The sequence below is a fragment of the Symphalangus syndactylus genome, chromosome 2 (genome assembly GCF_028878055.3).
Source record: "Symphalangus syndactylus isolate Jambi chromosome 2, NHGRI_mSymSyn1-v2.1_pri, whole genome shotgun sequence".
NCBI classification, from domain to species: Eukaryota; Metazoa; Chordata; class Mammalia; order Primates; family Hylobatidae; genus Symphalangus; species Symphalangus syndactylus.
Window position 1 is genome coordinate 102,807,675 of NC_072424.2, and position 17,506 is coordinate 102,825,180.

Genomic DNA, 17,506 nt, shown 5'->3' on the forward strand with positions numbered 1-17,506 from the left:
ATACTACTTTGGATCTTCTGTTTAAAATATATTTGCATGATTATAATTTAACATGAACCTCATTGATAATGATGGATTTATAACCAGAGTATTTGACATATTCCTAGAAAGCATTAGTTTTGTGTTTTGCAGAAATTTATTCTGTGCAGAATTTTCATGAATTTGTTCCTATGTTTTCCTTTGGTGCTCCTTAGCGTAATGTGGTAGCAGACAGCCTTGGGAGTTAAAGTTATATTTTACTTTTGTAATGTGCAAGTGTCACTAATATTTGAATAAAGTAGATGTGATGCTTTAATTTGATTCGATTTTTGGCTTTGTTAGCAAATCTATGTTCATCTTTGAATTTCTTATTTATATGCTTATGTTTTGATCACTATCTTCCACTTCCTTTTCAAATCCTTATTTCATAACTCCTTAAATTGAAGGTATCTTTTCAGAACTTCTAGTAAAATATCTTTGAACAACCCAGTCTTTTTCATGGGTAGTTTTTCAGATATAGAATAGTAAATGTTTATTTCCAGAAAGTTAGCATTTCTATCTTGATTCTTCTTAAATGCCCATAAGAAGAAAAGAATTGAAACATACTTGAAATCATTGATATTTAGTTCTGATTTTTTTTCATTGTTTCAGTATGAAGCAATATATTCACCTATTCATGTGTTGTAAACTGTTCATGATTCTGGGGATATAGCAGTTAACCAAAATGAGTCCATGTTTTTTGGAGATTATAATTTAGTGAGAAGAAACAGGTAATAAACAAATATACGTAACAGGACAGGGGTGATAATGGTTAATATTACCAGAAGAACAAAGCTAACATTAAGAGGAAGGGTAGGAATAGGCCAAAAAGAAAGGTAGGTGCTTGCGTGTTGTGTGTGTGTGTGTGTGTGTGTGTGTGTGTGTGCTGTTTTTGAGAGCGTGGTCATGGAACGGTTCATGGATGAGGGGATGTTCATAAGAGACCTGAATGATGCAAGAGAATGAGTCATGAAACACCTAGAGGAGGAGCTTTCCAGGGAGAAGGTCAAGCAGGTACCACAGCCCTGAGGCCAGAATATGTCTGGGAAAAAAAAATAGTCTGAAAGCTTTGGCTGTTTTCTTTTAGTAAAGACTTATACAGTTCATATTCAGCTACCATATCTAATTCATGTTAAATAATACAGTAAATGAGAAGTATGTGAATTCTGAGAAAATGGATATATAATAGCAAGAATACTCCATATATATCAATTGCATCCTAATCATTCATTGTGTCATCTCACTGAGTGGTAACCAGAAAGAGCACAAGATTTTTAGTCTAGCAGATCTATTTCCAAATCCACATTCTTCTGTCATGTACCTACTGGGTGATGTTTCTAAGGTAAAGGACATGTAACAGCAGCAACAAATAAAAGCAGTTCTTATTTATTAATTTATGAAATGTGTTAACATAAATCCTAGAAACATAATGCCCCGCCGACTACATGTGCAAGTTATACTGTCATCCTGTCTCTGTTTATAAAAGAAATTTATTTTATTTAAGATTTTTATTTGTCTGCCTGTTGTTCTCTAAATGGGAACTGACTCTGGATTTCATTCAGGGCTAGTGTGTACACACATCCAGAGGATGCTGTTTGCTTAGACAGCTTCAGGTAGCACCATTTACATTGCTTTCCCTGGAGTTGGTCAGAATGGATGGTCATTAACTAAACCAAGTGATCCTGGAATAGACTGAAAGCTCTTGCATGCCTTTATCAAAATACCACCATATAGTAGATGGGAAGAGATTTTGGAAATATTGATAGCAATCACTCACAGTTATTGAGTTTGTACTGCATTCCAGGCTGTACTCTAAATGGCTTGCATGGATGAGCTCACCACAGCCTCGGTACAATTCTTGGAGGTATGTGTAGATGAGGAAACTGAATTACAGAGAGAAAAATCAAATTATAATTGATATCAAGCTCTGCTTTCCTCTTATTTAATGTTATCATTAAGTTATTTGGTACAGCTATTATTCAAACAGTGTATATGCCTTTCTGATGCAGGAAATGAGCTATGAATCCATCTCTGTGATGATTGCATCATCTCACTGTAGCTGGAGTAATCAGCTTCCAGAGATAACTGAATCTTTTAGCCAATTATGGTCAGAAGCAGTTCAAAATCACGCACACTAAAACCAAACTTTTCTCATGGGTTAGAGTCTTAACATTCTGATAGTATGAAAACTTCCTTCTCCCAGTGATTCATTCATTTACCTGGGATACAATCTTCCCATGAACTCATTTTTGTGATGAAAGGAAGTTACTTTTTAAAATAAAAATTAATACCATTTAATGTCAATATATCTCTTTTGTACTTTAGTGTAGTATGTTAGGGACTCAGTCATGCATGTGCTTGACTGAACTTTTAAGCAAACCCAAAGCCCCTTCCTAATAAACCATGTTGACCCTGCTCAAACTCCTCTTCAGGCCACCTGTGCACTGAGATGAAGTGGTCCTGTGATTGTATAAATATATTTAAATATGTGTTCTTATTTTCCCAGAAAGCCAGCAACATTGCCATTTAGCTACTTCATGTCTGAAGTATATAGACTTCCACCTAACACTTAGCAATCACTTAGCAGTTTCCTTGATACCAATGTGTATGCTATCTGGTTTTTATCTGTAAGTCACCTAAAATAGTTGATATTCCAGAAAAGAAAGCAAAGGAACATATTATATAGTTTGAAGTCACGTCTTCAGAAAGCTATACACCTAAACTCTATTACTTTACACCCCTGTAAAAAATCTCTTCATTAGATGTGTTGATTTAAAAAAATGGCTATATATTGGTTTTATAAGACATCTTTTTAAAAGTTCATACTTGTAAAGTCAGCAATAGGTTTTTCTACGAAAATAATCAGAAATGCCCACAAACAAATACACTAGGATATTCATCACTACAATATAGTAGAGAAAACACGGAAAACTCTAAACACTGAATGGTAGAGATTAGTTACATAAATAGTAGGATGCCTGTATATGGAGGAACTTTAAGCTATTTTAGAAAAGAAAAGCGGTTATGATACAATAAACATAAATGCCAAGTTATGATAGTATGTAGAGTATGATCGCTATTTTACTTAAATTTTAATATATATACATGATAATTGTATATATATTGGTACTGCTACATCCAGTATATTTTCTCTATCTTCTACATTTTCACATGCTCTGAAAGAAAATAGTAATGTAAAAAGAGACATGACTTCTCAAAACTCAAGAATTTTACTTCTAATTCACACACATACGTAACATGTAAAGGGGCATTCATTGCTGTACTATTTCTAAGAACTAACATTTGGAAACAACTTCAAAGTCCAGCAATTAGAGATTAGATTAATAAAATATGGTATATTCATAGGATAGAATATAATGTAGCATTTCAGCAAAAAAATTAAATTTTTGTTCACCAGCATAAGTAGGTCTTTAAAAATGTAGTGTGAAGAAAGCACAATACAGAGCAGTATGTGTCCACTGTTATGTCAATGGATTCACTGGTACATAAAAATATAAGGATGCCCACAAATCTAATGACATTGGATACCAACTAGAAGAAGAAATGAGAATATAAGGGGAAAGGGTCTGGTTAAAAGAGACTTCAATAAATGGAGAGATGAAGTCTGTAAGCAAACAAAACAACTTAATAACAGCTAGAGGCATATGGTTCTTTCCTTATTTTTGTACTTTTCCAGGCTTTAAGAAATTTCTCAAAAAATTAAACACCTAATTGTAGGCAAGAAAGTAAAGACAAAATTTAGAGCACTCAAATTTTACAGGGAAGGAGAGAAGAGAAAAACATCAGAAGCTTAGGAATACATTGTCGATAGATTTTTTTAAAAGGCGGGATATACTAAAGCTGTGTTTTGAATTGAGTCATGACTCTTTGATGGGATATGAAATCAATGTAGTGGGTCATTATTGACCATTCCATTATTTTAGTCCGTTATTTAATGGTCCCTCCATTATTTTTAATGGAATCTGTGCAGAAAAGAGTTAACAGGGTTGGGACTGCTGTCCTTAGAAAGTTCTCTTTGTAAGTTTGACACTTGGCTGACGTATGGGAACATGACTACTAAGGCTTTTCCTACCCTGATATAAAACTCTCCCTAAATGATAAGAGTGGCTCACAGTGCCTAAATTGTTGGTGCAACACAGTAATGCTGAAAACATGCCTTTCTTCTGGAATTCTGGAGTTTTAGTGCTTGCTACACAGAGGAAGCCTATGTGAGCAGTTTCCAGGATAAACCTTGAGTTGCAAGTCTCTAATGAACTTCCCTGATAGACGACACATCACACATGCAGGCACATTCTGTGTGACTTCACTGGGAGAAGACTCTTGGAAACTTGAGCCTGGTTTCCTGTGGACTTCGCCCCATGCACTTTTTCTCTTTGCTTCTTTTCCCTTTTGCTGTAGTAAATCGTAGCTGTGAGTACAACTTAAAATTTTTAAAAAGACATGGTCATATGAAAATATGTTTTGAAAACTTTTTATGACACTGCCTTTCAATATGTTTTATGTAAATAGTCATATGAATTTTCTTAGAATTTTATGTATGGAAAACTTCCTCTAGCCCAATGAGTTACTATGTTTTTCTTTATTGAACAAAAACAGTTATACACCATATTGTATTTTTCATTTGCCTTTTCTCTGGGAAATTGTTAAATGTGGGGATTAATTGGTAGTTGTCCCAAGCAAGGTTTTTGAATCAGGAGTATTAGCTCTTTGATGAACTGGCAGGTTCCCCGTCTTTGGTAGCTTTATTTGTCTCTATTGTCACAAGCTGCCTTAAGGTTGTTCTGTGGAATTATAAATTAGGTATACAAAACAAGTGTATGAATGGCTAAAATAACAAGGATAACCTATCTTGGGGAAAGAAGACTTCTGTATAGGTAATCTTATTATGAGAAGTGTTCACATTTCTCTGCGCTTGGTACTAGGATCATCTGTTCTATAGGCCTTTAAGCTCAAGTCTGTATAACCCTATCATTAAAATTTTGCTAGACTAAAAGCTCAAGTCTGTATAACCCTGTCATTAAAATTAAAATAAAATTATCTTTCTTAATTATGTATATTTAAATGCCATTGACTTTGGAAGGTTATTATTACATATTAACTGAGTGTATTTTTTTATTGTGGGCACTAGTCATTTTAATCTTTCTATTCAAACTATGTTCAGTAGTTATTCTGATACAAGCATAGCATAATAAATGGGTTAACATATGCAGTGGTGAAAGGTCAAAATGAAACATAGCATTGCCAATACTAAGGGAAAGAATTCACTTTATGAAAGAGGGTATCACATATTTTCATGAATCACATTTTCTGATGCGTTTAAAATATTTTTGTTTACATCCAGTCTTCTAGTAGCACATAATCAATTGCCTTAGAGTTTTTATAACAACCATCCATTTCTAACACTAGCTATTCAGTCATTTGTTGTAGGGTAACATGGAATTGTTTAAGAAAAGTTGTATGTTTTTTATAGAGACATGGTATGAGGGCTCCTTACTTTCAAATTAGCATTAATTAGAGGTAGTGTAGAACCATATAATGCCACTGTTTTATATCTGTATTTTGTACAGTGTTTTAAGTGATTTCTTACTTAAGCCTTCCCCCTTTCATTTGAGGAAAGTTAACAATTATCTTTGTTTTTTTAAGCTCAGATGACTAATGGAAATCCAGGGGGCACTAGTATTGAGCAAGAAAATAGAATTATTTCTAGTATTTTCTTCAGAATTTGGCTTTAGTTATGCCACAGAATGATCTCATTTTATTTAAGGGACAGTTCTCTTTGAGCATAAGATTTTTGGTGAAAACGTAGCATCTTGTTTGTTTTTGTTGAAGACTTTTCAAACACATTAGCATTTATAAAATTTGAGCTTTAACTCACAAAGACAGTGAGAGAAAAGGAAAAGCCAACAGTGAACCAGAAATCAGATTTATTTTTAGGGGAAAAAAAAGGATAAATGGATAAATTGGCTTAGCAAATCTGTTTGTTAACTTAGACGATTAAAAAAGGAATAGCAACAATAAAGAGGCTAGTGTGCACCAGTGAATCTCAGAAAGTCTTTGGTAAAGATGGTAGTAGGACTAGTTGAAAACCTAAATAAGGAAGAGGAATGCTACCCCCCTCACCTCTCTTGACCATAACTAGGTGACTGCCCCTCTCCCAGAGTAATGAAGACTGGAGGAGTGCACTGGAGATACTGCAGTGTGGTGAGATAGAGGCACCATACTGAAAGTAGGGAATCTATGGAGAATCCATATAAAGGGTGGTAAATCTCCCCGGACTCCGTTTGGCCACATGTTCCAGCACTGGCAGCTGGACATACACCTCCAGGCATAAAACTCGAGGATTCTTCTCTGGGGAAAGTGTATAGCCCCAAGGAAAAGACCCTAGGTTACTACTGCTAGGGACACTTGATCTCCCAGTAAAAAAGCCCGCTTGCCTCTGATCACAGTGATGCAATTAGCCAATGAAGCTGGCTCACAGATCTTCCAGTTAGCTTCCCACTGCCTCTCTCTTAAATGCAGATTTCATGACACCTCCAGGAGGATCTTCTCCATCAAAAAAGGAGACATGAAGCAAGAGAGCAGGCAACATGGAATCCAGGAGGCCAAGGGCTTCAGTGTTGGAGAAAAGTAGCAGGCCTAGCACCAGTAGGTGTTGGAGAGACAGAGGGCACCAGAAAGTGTGCTCTAAGAAGGAAAAAAATGGAACTTGAGAAACTAAATTATTCGTCTAATTTGGTGGAAAATGATCTTCAGAGAGGTTTATAATTCAAGTGGAGAGTAAAAGGTAATAAGGACTAGAAATTAATTTGTAATTAGTATAGAAAGCTAAAAAATAAAAAGGGAAAAATTTAGGTTTAGGAATGTAATAATCATGAGAATAACATATATATTGTTAGACTCAGCAATAGAAAGTGTTGCTTATATAATCACAATATTCTAAATGTAGATTATTAATTAAAAAACTACTATAGCCATTGAGAGGATGGATGGAGGTGGGTAAAATGGTAAGAAAGACAGCAGAGTTGTAAGTTCTAATCTTTTGTAATAGGAAGTCAATCTCTAATATAGGAGCATAAGTATATTTGGAAACATTAAGGTAATACCAAAATAAATAGCTAAGATTGGAAAACTCTTTGCCTCTGAGGAATAAGGGTGAGGGTTGGGTCTCTCTTTTTATTACCCACCTTGTAAGAATCATTCACTTTTAAAAAATAACATACATGTATAATATTGATAAAAATAGAGTAGGCAATACATGTAGGTGACTTACCTAACTGAATTTTAAATTTCTTAGACATGATTTTATTGCTCTGTGACTTCGAGAATGTTACTTACCTTCTGAAAGGTTTTAGTTTCATTATTTGCAAAAACAAGGGTAATAATAATAATTACAACAATAAAATAGCCTCAAATGAATATTACGAAGAGAAAACAAAATGATGCTTACAAAAGCAGTTGGTATCATGTTTGGAACATATTATCAATATTGGGTATTATTAACATTGTTTTGATATTTTACTACAAATGTATTTGACTATCAAATCTGTTAAGTTTTTGGTAAGCTGTGAGAAATCAGATTGCATCTGAATAGCACTTTGGCTTTACTTTATTACCTTTAAAGTCAGAAATGATTGCATCTGGATGTTTAAGGAATTTCCAATTGAAGTTCATATCACTGAAAACATTGGTACTTCTAAGGCCAGAGTTATTTACTAGAACTCTTTGTTTTGAGTTTTCCCTTTTAAAGTGAAGCTTTAGCTTGTATTCTCTATTTTAAAGTGAGCCTTACCATTGACTTTCTTCACAGAATTAGAAAAAAGTACTTTAAATTTCGTATGGAACCAAAAAAGAGCCTGTATAGCCAAGACAATCCTAAGCAAAAAGAACAAAGCTGGAGGTATCATGCTACCTGACTTCAAACTATACTACCAGGCTGCAGTCACCAAAACAGCATGGTACTGTTACCAAAACAGAAATACAGACAAATGGAACAGAACAGAGGCCTCAGAAATAATGCTACACATCTACAACCATGTGATTTTTGACAAACCTGACAAAAACAAACAATGGGGAAATGATTCCCTATTTAATAAATGGTGTTGGGAAAACTGGGTGGCCATATGCATAAAACTGAAACTGGACCCCTTCCTTACACCTTATACAAAAATTAGCTCAAGATAGATTAAAGAATTAAACAAAAGACCTAAAACTATAAAAACCCTAGAAGAAAACCTAGGCAATACTATTCAGGACATAGGCATGGGCAACAACTTCATGACTAAACACCAAAAGCAATGGCAACAAAAGCCAAAATTGACAAATGGGATCTAATTAAACTAAAGAGCTTCTGCACATCAGAAGAAACTATCATCAGAGTGAACAGGCAACCTACAGAGTGGGAGAAAATTTTTGCAATCTATCCATCTGACAAAGGGCTAATATCCAGAATCTACAAAGAACTTAAACAAATTTACAAGAAAAAAACAACCCCATCAAAAAGTGGGTGAAGGATATGAACAGACACTTCTCAAAAGAAGACATTTATGCGGCCCAAAGAACATATGAGAAAAAGCTCATCATCACTGGTCGTTAGAGAAATGCAAATCAAAACCACAATGAGATACCATCTCACGCTAGTTAGAATGGCGATCATTAAAAAGTCAGGAAACGACAGATGCTGGAGAGGATGTGGAGAAATAGGAACGCTTTTACACTGTTGGTGGGAGTGTAAATTAGTTCAACCATTATGTAAGACAGTGTGGCAATTCCTTAAGGATCTAGAACTAGAAATACCATTTGACCGAGAAATCGCGTTACTGGTTATACACCCAAAGGATTATAAATCATTCTACTATAAAGACACATGCACACGTATGTTTATTGCAGCACTATTCACAATAGCAAAGACTTGGAACCAACCCAAATGCCCATCAATGATAGACTGGATTAAGAAAATGTGGCACATAAACACCATGGAATACTGTGCAGCCATAAAAAAAGGATGAGTTCGTGTCCTTTGTAGGGACATGGATAAAGCTGGAAACCATTATTCTCTGCAAACTAACACAGGAACAGAAAACCAAACACCACCTGTTCTCACTCATAAGTGGGAGTTGAACAATGACAACACGTGGACACAGGGAGGGGAACATCACACACCGGGGCCTGTCAGGGGGTGGGGGGCAAGGGGAGGGATAACATCAGGTAATACCTAATGTAGATGATGGGTTGATGGGTGCAGCAAACCGCCATGGCACATGTATACCTATGTTAACAAACCTGCACGTTCTGCACATGTATCACATAAAGTATAATAAAAAAAGAAATAGTGGGAAATTAGAATCAATAAGGAAGTGTATAAAAAATAATGGTGTATTTTCCATGGGATACTACGTAGCCATAAAAATGAATGAGATCATATCCTTTGCTGAGACATGGATGAAGCTGGACGCCATCATCTTCAGCAAACTAACACAGGATCAGAAAACCAAACACCAAACATGTTCTCACTTGTAAGTGAGTGAGAGTTCAACTCCCAATAAGTGGATATTGAACGATGAGAACACATGGACACAGGGAGGGGAACAACACACCAGGACCTGTTAGGGGGTTGGGGACAAAGGGAGGGAACTTAGAGGACAGGTCAATAGGTGCAGCAAACCACTGTGGCGCACGTATACCTATGTAACAAACCTGCACATTCTGTACGTATATCTTGGAACCTAAAGTAAAATAAAAATATTTAAAATAAAATACATTTAAAAATTTAAAAAGCGAGCTTTTAGCTTATACCTACTTATGTTGCTAAACATTTCTAAAATTTGGTTCTAAGGCAGGTTTTCATGGTTTCCAGTGTTTTCTATGTAATAGCTCCTTGTTCTTCGCAAGTGCATGGCACATTGTTAGTGCTCATTTGATGGTTGAGAATAAATGCACATAATGACTGCCATTTGTGTTAGAATTGAAAATTTTCTTCAGTTAGAAAAAAATCTTGCTGTACTATGTATTTGGTAATGCAAAGCTTTGGAAGTTTATAGATTATTAAATTCCATGCATGATTAATCTGATTGTCAAATTCTGTCTCTAAATAACTCTTACAGATGTGCTAGAGAAGACCACCAGAATATTTACTGACAGTATGTGTGTTTTCTGTACTACTTCTGGCACCAATATTCTGCCTGGTACTCTTTAGCTAACTTTTATGTGAGAATTATTTATCTCTTCAATTAGATTAAAATACTTTAGGGCAAAATGAAAGAAAAATATGAATATATGAACCTGTTTGCTTATTTTTCAAGAAGAAACATGAAAAGGATAAACCAGAAACAATGAAAGAGTTACCTATAGAGGTGAGTGGGAATGCTATGGAAGAGATAGTGTGTAGTAAAAATACTCTGAGTATACCTTTCTAAGTACAAATACTGAGTGAAAATACTCCTAGTATACTTTTCATGTAGTTTTGGCATTTGGACCATATTAATTTTTACTTAGCAAAAATGAAATTAAATCAAAAAGGATTTTTTTTTTTAGAAAGCAAGCCTGAAAAAAGAATAGGAACAGAAACCAAGGAACTAAGCTATTTATCAAATTGATTGCATAATCACACAGAAAAATTCATTCAGGCATTTTTTAAACACAGTTTTCTGACTATGTCTGAGTAGAAAAAGAATTTCAAAAAATCTTGGTCTGTATGTAGTCGTTTGTTGGTGCCAATTTGTTGGTACAGTACTTAGGAAACTTCTGTATATATTAGAAGATAAAGCAAGTTAATAAGTTCATATCTGTATTCTCACTGTGAGAGAAGAGAGTTACAAATATAGAATGAGGGAAGATGAAGGAGAACTCTTGTAGTATTGGATTAGAATTTGAGGCATCAGTATGAAATCATGATTTAAAACAAAGGGAAGAAATCTGTATACAACTGATAAATGACTGATCACCGAAAGAGCCTACAGGCAATGATATTCTAGTAGAAATAAATGCATCTGAAGTGTGGACCTTGGCTTCAAAATGTCATTCTCCACTAAAAGAAACAGGATTCTGGAGAATCAGCTGATCTGGGCTGCAGGAGAAGGAATCATTCAAGACTTAATGCAGACCCATCAGAAGGATCATGAGTTAAAGAGATCTCCACTGGCCAAATCGGGACAGTTTGAAAGAGAGTAATGGGTCATAACATACGGAATAAAAAAGGATACTCTAAGTTTATGGTGATATTTTTTAAAAAGTGGCATGAAAATGCTTTTTTAAACAGAAGAATGTGAGCTAATAAATGTAGAAGGAATAATAGAACTAGAAAAGTCACCATTTTGTAACCACCCATGCAGTGTTTGATTCAGGTCATCAGTGGATGGTGAAACCACTGGGTAAAGTGTTGTTGGGGAACAAAATATAGTCGCATGGTTAAGTGTCAACTACAGATTACATGCACATCACCAAAAATGATTAAATAGACTTTTATTTCAAGGAAATAATTGAAAAATTCAGATTGTGGCACATTCTACAAAACATGCCTATTTCAAATTTTTAATTACAGGTTATTTTTTATAAAGTGGAAGGATTAAAACAGGTGAAAGAGAAATGACAGTTAAATGGATTGTGTGATCCTTGATTGGGTACTAAATATTTTTTTAAATAAGCCATAAAAAACATTTGAGAACAATTGGAAAAATATGAATATGGAGTTTATATGAGGTTAAAACCACTTTATTTGTGCCAAGTTTCCTGATGAGATGATTATATTTTGATTAAATAAAAGAATGCTGCTAACTCTTAATGGTTATGCATAAAAGGAAAAAAAAGGAGGGTTTGTGTATAGAGAGACAGAAAGAGGGCAAAAAAGACTTAAAATGTTTCAAAATAGAAAGCTGGAAATAAATAATTTGAGGCCATAAATATTATGGCCACATATGCATTTTTTTAAGTGCTTTAGTAAATTCTTTGCCAATTCAGGGACTTGGTGAAGAGTTTGAAGTTTTGATTTTACAAAACTCTTCACCTAAAATGGAATTGAAGGCAATCAACAGTTTTCCTAAAATGTGGGCTAGATGTTAGTTAAATGTTTTGAAAATATGTGATCCAATAGCATCGAGGCATTAGAATGAAAATCAAGGTTGCCACTTCAGTTGTACACCCTTTGAAAATCCCTTCCTTTGAAAATCTCCTGTCATCATCTGTTTTTTTTTTTTTTTTTTTTGCGGGGGGGAGTGAAAAAATCCTCTATTAAAATAATTTATATTAAAATAGCATGTTGCCATTTTTGCCCAACAGATTAAAGTTGCTGTTTGCCTCTTAGCTTAGTCAGCTTTGTGGAGAAGAGCACAGTAACCCTGGGCGAGGGACTCCAGGTGCTGTGAAAGCGTCCAGCCTGTCTCAAGGGGCCAGGTGCTGGTCTCTCTTTGTGCCACTTTCCCCATGCAGCGCTGCTGGCGTGAGTTCCCTGTGCCAGACTTCCCACCCTCAGCAGAACTTCAGACAGAGTTGTTCATGAGAATGATAAACAGCTACCAGTGCAATTCGCAGACACCCGCTGGCTTGGGCTCAGATGTCTGCCAAAGTCTTGATTATTCTATTTTAGTGTATTTCAACAAACAAATACTAAGTGCTTACTGTATGCCGGGCAGGGTCCTGGTGTTCCCCAAGATGCCAAGACAAATAAAATGTGGTATGTGCCTATAAGAAGTATATGATCCAGAGAAAGAGGGCTTGAGACAAATCAATATCTGTTATTAAAAGGGTAGAGAATGTGAAATGATTTTAGAGGCAGACAAACAATATTCTGTGAGCATCTGGCATTCACAAGTCCGCCTAGTTTTTACTACTATCATGCAGGTCTTTCTCAGAATGACGGGCTGGAGCCTAGTCATCCAGATGGTTTGGGACTTTGTAGAACCATGATTCATGGATGTGAGATCTGGCTGTTGTTGCCTTTTTTTTTTAATTGCCCTGCTTTCTGATGTTAATTACTGCAACTGGGCTGCCAAGTAAACATCTGTTCAGGGTAGGATTCTAGATAAAGGCTTGTTACTTTGGCTTGTCTTGTTGGAAACTATTTTTACTTCACATAGAATATTATATAATCTCCATGAATACTGTATACTCTGTATGGACTATGACAGGTCAACACATGCCTAGAAAATTCACAGAAGAGGGGAAAACAACAAATAAATACTCTAACATATATTAAAGCTTACAATTAGTAAGATACACACAAGCATTAAAATAATAATATTGCCATTTTTGCTTATCAAATTAAAGGCAAAAGTTTTGGAGGGTTTTTGCATTTTTTTGTTTGAATGCTTATTTTTCTAAATGATAGAACTCATCATGGCAAGTTATATTTACTATCATGGAATGTAAATAAATATGGCTTTTAGAAAGCAGTTTGGCAATATGTGTTAAAAGTCTTACAATAATCAGATACTTTAACCCAATATTTTCAGTTCTGGGAATCTACCCTAAGGAAACACAGAATGAACTTTATGCAAAAGTTATTCATCCCACATTATTTACAACAGCATTAAGTTGGAGACAGCCTCCATGTGGAGTTTAACTGTGGTTCCTCTACTCTCTGAAGTATTATACAATGTTCAGAAACAATGATTATAGGCAGTAATAACATGGAAAAAGCTTTTTTTTTTTTTGAGACGGAGTCTTCATCTGTCACCAAGGCTGGAGTACAGTGGCACTATCTTGGCTCACTGCAACCTGCACCTTCCAGATTCAAGCAATTCTCTGCCTCAGCCTCCCAAGTAGCTGGGATTACAGGTGCTTGCCACCACGTCCGGCTAATTTTTTGTATTTTTAGTAGAGATGAGATTTCACCATCTTGGCCAGGCTGATCTTGAACTCCTGACCTTGTGATCCACCCGCCTCGGCCTCCCAAAGTGCTGGGATTACAGGCATGAGCCACCGCACCTGGCCGGAAAAGGCTTACCTTATGTTACATGGAAAAGCAAGTTACCAAGTTGAATTCAGAGTACATGTAGAATAAATATAATATATTCTACAAGGAATTATATGAAAATGTTGATATTGGCAGTATTAGGATGGTAAGACAAAGCCTGATTTTTTTCCCCATTTTTCTGTTTTCCCAGTTTCCTTTATAAAATCATTTATCAGCTGCACAAACACAGGTGACCTTACTTTCCTTGTATAACTGAAAAATTGACTAGGAAGATCAGACATTGTGCTCTTCGATAAGTAAGACCACCCACTCCCAGGATTGTCATTAAACACTTTCCCACGCCTTCCCCCCTTTTTTAGATGGAGTCTCACTCTGTCACCCAGGCTGGAGTGCACTGGCATGATCTCAGCTCACTGCAACCTCTGCCTCCCAGGTTCAAGCCATTCTGCTGCCTCAGCCTCCCAAGTAGCTGGGATTACAAGAATGCACCACCACGCCTGGCTAATTTGTGTTATTTTTAGTAGAGATGGGGTTTCACCACGTTGGCCAGGCTGCTCTCGAACTCCTTACCTTAGGTTACCACCTACCTCGGCCTCCCAAAGTGCTGGGATTACAGGCCTGCACCACCATGCCTGGCCTGTTTTCCTACTGGTTCTAGCAAGTGAGGCTCACAGCAGATCTATTTGGTTTACAGGAGAAAATACATTTCTATTCTCCCTCAAAACATGAAGAGATTATTCAACAGTCATGTAAAATTTATATAGCTCCATTATATACAGTACGAATTCAGTAAAATTTTAGGCAGTAACAGTTTTGAAAATTAGCACACTAACAAAAATAAGTAACAATTAATGTTCTTTAACCTGAGCAGCCTAGGAAACTCTGGGGAAGTTAGACTAGGAAGGATGAGCAGACTGACAGGGCCAGAAGGGTTTTCCTTCTCTACATCTCTGCCCTTTTTCTTTCAATTAGCACATTGAGTGCAACAGCTGAACTGCAGCCAGCCAGGGGTGTGGTTGTTCCTTTAAGGGAGGCTGGGCTTCTGGCCTACATGTGGCCTCTGCCCTGGTAGTTAAGACTGAACATTTTTATCTTCTTATAAACCAGTGATCAAGGCCAATTTGGCTGTCATCTCTCCCCACCCCATGAACCCCTTAAAATAGTCCAGAACAGGATGCTGATTTTTCTACATACAATTACACATTACACACTAGACAAAACAAACATACGCAATCACACTTCCTTCCCTTTAATTAATGTCCCCTGGACTAGTGGCCTGGTGCTCTCCTTTGTCACCTATGTCCCTGCTTGACCTTGAGTTTTCTGTAGCTAGAGATCACTATTTAGAAAAACCTCACACTATCTCTATTAATCTCTTTTTGAATTTCAACAATTATTTCTTAAGCACCTACTTTATGTCAGGTTAGCAAGCAAGGTATTAGAGATGCAAGAAAAAACAAGGCATAGTTTCTGCCCTCAAAGAATTTATAGGTTAATAGGAAAAACAAAGAATTTTGCTAGAATAGGATAAGTAAAAATGACAGGAATAAGCACAGATTGCTACAGGAGCAAGTCCTGTTAAGGATCACCTGATACAGTTTTGAGGGATTACAAAAGGCTTCCAAAAGAACTTGACGTCTGAGGTAAGACCTGAAGGATTTAAGCAAGAAAAATATGTGTGAAGTATGTCCTGGGTAGAACAAAAGCATGCGGAGGACCCCAGAGGCAAAATCAAATATGATTGAGGCATAGCCTGTGATGGGGCAAAAGGGAGTCCAGAAAAGTCACATTTTCACACGGAGGGAGTTTTCACTTTATCCTGAACACAAGGGCATTATTGAAGTATTTTAACTAGTGGAGTTATTATGATCAGACTTGTGTTTTAAAAAGAGTGCTCCAGAGAAGAGGGCACCCTTGTATACTGTTGGTGGGAATGTAAAGTAGTACAGCCATTACAGAAGACAATATGGAGGATCCTCAAAAAACTTAAAATAAAACTGCCAGATGATCCAGAATCTCACTATTGCATCTATATCTCAAGGAAATGAAATGAGTATGTTGAAGAGATATCTGTACTTCCATGCTCATTGTGCCCTGTTCACAGTAGCCAAGATATGGAAACCACCTAAGTGTCCATTGATAGATGAGTGGATAAAGAATATCTAGTATATTTAACAATGGGATATTAATCAGTCTTTAGAAAGAAGGAAATATTGTCATTTGCAGCAATATGGATGAACCTGGAGGACACTATGTTGAGTAGGATAAACCAGGCACAGAAAGACAAATGCCACATGGTCCCACTTATATATGGAATCTTAAAAAGTCAAACTCATAGAAGCAGAAAGTAGAATGTTGGTTACCAGGGGATAGGCATGGGGGGAAAAGGACTAAGGAGATGTTGTTCAAAACATGCAAAATTTCGGTTCGTAGGAATAAGTTCAAGCAACCTATTGTACAACATGGTGACTATAGTTAGTAGCAATGCATTGTATACTTGAAAATTGCCAAGAGAGTAGATTTTAAGTACTTTCACTCGAAATAAATAAATATGTGAGGTAAACAAAATGAAACAAAGAGTACTCCAGAGGCTGGACTAACTTAGTAGCATTGGAGATCAAAAGATGTAAATGATTGTTTGAAGAATTAATAAAGTAGGATTTTGTTGATGGATGAGGGAGAGAGGAAGCAGAAGAAAAGTCGGGAGGGGATATTACTTTGCTTTCTGTGCTGTTTTCATGATAAGGAACATGAAGGAGGCCAGGCGCGGTGGCTCATGCCTGTAATCCCAGCACTTTGGGAGGCTGAGGCAGGCGGATCACCTGAGCTCAGGAGTTCGAGACCACCCTGAGCAACACGGTAAAACCCCGTCTCCACTAAAATACCAAAAATTAGCCAGGTGTGATGGCGCACGCCTGTAATCCCAGCTACTTGGGAGGCTGAGGCACGAGAGAATCACTTGAGCCCGGGAGGCAGAGGTCGCAGTGAGCCGAGATCATGCCACTGCACTCCAGCCTGGGTGACAGAGTGAGACTCTGTCTCAAAAAAAAATGAAAGTGGGCAGTCGGGGACATGGGAAGTGATGAGTTTGTTTTTAGACTGTTGAGTTTGAGGTATTTGACTGAAGACATCAAGTAGGGAATTAAACGTAGATATCAGAAGCTTAGTATAGAGATCTGGACTGGTGTTTTAACATGTGGAAGCTTTCACTGTATATATATATGTGGAGTTGAAACCATGGAGTGGAAGAATAGCTAACCCTCAGAACAATTAACCAATGAGAACAATCTATTATAAATGCAACCTCAGAGACTCAGGAAGCCTTAAAGGATAGATGCAGGGAAAATCCACAAAGGAGGATACAGGGGACGGAAAGAAGTCAGGAAAATCAAGAATGTGCTAGAGGTCAAGAAAGAAACAGAACTCAACAGTGTCAGATGCTGCAAAGGAGGCAGTGAGGTAAGGATTCAAATGGACATTTAGTAACCAGAAGGTGATTGATAGTTTTGTAGAGAATGACTGAAAGTCATTTCAAGGAGGAGGTGAGACAGATAGCAGTGG

At 36.6% G+C, this 17,506-nt stretch overlaps 1 protein-coding gene across 1 annotated transcript in view; it reads left to right on the forward strand.

Annotated features, from left to right (window-relative positions):
• RNF217 (ring finger protein 217) overlaps positions 1-17,506 on the forward strand; it is a 127,659-nt gene that overhangs the window by 51,491 nt on the left and 58,662 nt on the right. The gene's annotated exons all lie outside the window — the stretch shown is intronic.